The sequence below is a fragment of the Elephantulus edwardii genome, unplaced genomic scaffold (assembly GCF_000299155.1).
Source record: "Elephantulus edwardii isolate Elephantulus edwardi_28Jun2011 unplaced genomic scaffold, EleEdw1.0 scaffold00086, whole genome shotgun sequence".
NCBI lineage: Eukaryota > Metazoa > Chordata > Mammalia > Macroscelidea > Macroscelididae > Elephantulus > Elephantulus edwardii.
The window spans coordinates 6,850,345-6,852,669 of NW_006399836.1; positions in this window are offsets into that span (position 1 = coordinate 6,850,345).

Here is a 2,325-nt window from a genome sequence, read left to right on the forward strand (position 1 = left end):
AAAAAAAGCAAACACGCACGCACAAAAAAGAAACTCTGCTGAAAGACTGAAGGCAGCACATGATTTAAATCTACCAGCTGCCCTGTAGGAGGAGGATGGGCAATGCCCTCCCGTGCTATTTACTGCCACTGGAGTCACAGCTATGAGACTTGATGGTGTGCAACAACTTTAAGGAGGCAGGAGGAAGACGAGCACTGTGTTCCTGTGTGATATCCAGCGTCCAAAAATGAGATGCAGGGTAAGCACCACGTTGGTTCTGAACTCATGAACAGCAATGAACTGAGCTTTGAGGAGACAACTCTTTCCCAGTCTATCAGAGTGTCTTCCAGCCAATCTCTACCAGGCCATGTCTCACTGCTGTAGGTAAGGTTTTCACTGGTAGTTTTTTTTCAGAAGCCAGTTTTCCAGTCTGATCCTTCTTCATGTTCTGTTGTAGCTCTCCTGAAACCACAGGTGGCTCTGCTGGTATCTGAAATACTGGAGCAGCACACCAACACAGGAACCACCACCACAACATAACAGTGACACATCGAGTAGTGGTTACTGAATTATAGTGTTTGAACTGTATCTATCATCTCTTTTGTCTCATCTGTCCTGTATTTCTTCTCCTCTCCATTCTTACCTGCTTTAGAATTGCTTGATTTTCTGATTTTTTTTCTCGCTCCCCTCTGCCAATTTGGATTAATATCAATTAACACTCCAGTGGCTACTTTAGTAAGGACAATGTGCATTTAAAATTTATCAAAGGTCAAGTGTTTGGTGAAGATTCACCTTCTGCCTAAGAATACTCAGAGCTCTTGAAAAGCCCTCACCCAAGTTGTAAGTCATAGTTGTTGTGTATTTGAAGTCTATTTTTATCCAGGAGACATTGTTACCATTGTTTTATATTGTCAATGTTCTTCATTGTTCTTTAGTGCTGTTGCAACAGAACTCTTGTCTGTGATCATCTTTTTCCTGCCTGAAGTTCCTCCTTTGGAATTTCCTTTAGGGCTGTTCGTGCCAAACCCTTCATTTTTTGTATTTGTCATTAGCTTGCCTTTGTTCTGGAAAGATGTTTTCATTGGTACAAAATTCTTGAGAATTTTCACTGGCTACATTAATTCTAGGATGGTAATTCTTTTCCCTTGGGACATTGACTATTTGATTTTACTGACTCTGCTGTACATGATAAGACATGATAAAAAAAAAGTCAGGAGTAAATCTATTATTTCCTTTTCCTAAATGCCAGGAGATTAGCTCTGAGGGCGCTGGGACGCTATGACTGTCACCATCTGTCAGTATGTGGCTTGCGTGTTCTTAAGATACTAGATACTATGCCACGGGCATTTCAAATATTGGTGGGCCACCTCTGATGGATAGATTTCAGCATAGCTGACAAAGACAGACTAGGAAGAAAGGCCTGGCAATTTGTGTCTTAAGAGACAAGTCAGTTAAAACCCTAAAACAGAGTATTGTGCAACAAAAGTGCTGCAGCATTAGTCCCTATAATGGACGTAGTGCAAAGGTTGCCCTAAGTTCAGAGAGAGGACGAGGGGTGGGTGTGGAGAAGGCAGGGAATTCAGAAGTCGACTGGGGATGGGTACAGGACGGGGGTGGGGAGTGAAGAAGCAAGGCTGAGCCCCCCCACCCATCGTGGTGGAGATGGATTGCTAGCGCTTTGAACCCAGGCAGCGCATACAGAAGGGGATAGGGCGAGTGGGAGATAATGAGCTTAGAGTCCAGGTCTCAAGATCTATCATGATGAACAGCATGCTATATGCCAAGAACCAACTGCGACTCAGGGCAGCGACGCAGCCAAATTTGTCCTCTTGCGCAGCAAAGCGCATCACGACACAACTGTCATCAACGTCCAGTCTAGTCTGACTCCGTGCGGCACTCACACCGCCCCGGAGCCCGGATCCAGACAGGCGTCGGTGCTGACAGCTTGGGAAACCTAACCCTCCTTAGTGGGCCAAATAACTTCCAGCCTTGCGTTCCTGTTTATGCACGTCCGCCCGCCCCGAAGTCCACGGCGTTTCCTTCCCCCAGAGTCGCGGTGAGGATTTTTGGAAACTTCTAGGTATTAAGGATCACGTCCTGCCCTTGCGCGATGCGGCGCCAGGGGGCGCGAGAGGGCTCCGAGCGCCTCAGCCGCCTACCGCGCGCCAAATAAGTCTCGCTCGCCTGCGACTCCGATAAGCGGCGGGCGGCCCTATCTCACGCCTTGGCGGGGCAGGGGCGGGGCTCCGTAGGGCGTGACCGGGGCGTGACCAGACGGCGACGTGGGCGGGGCGTGACCCGCCGGGTGCGAGCCGAGCCCCCGCAGTCGCTCGGCGGCGCGCGCTC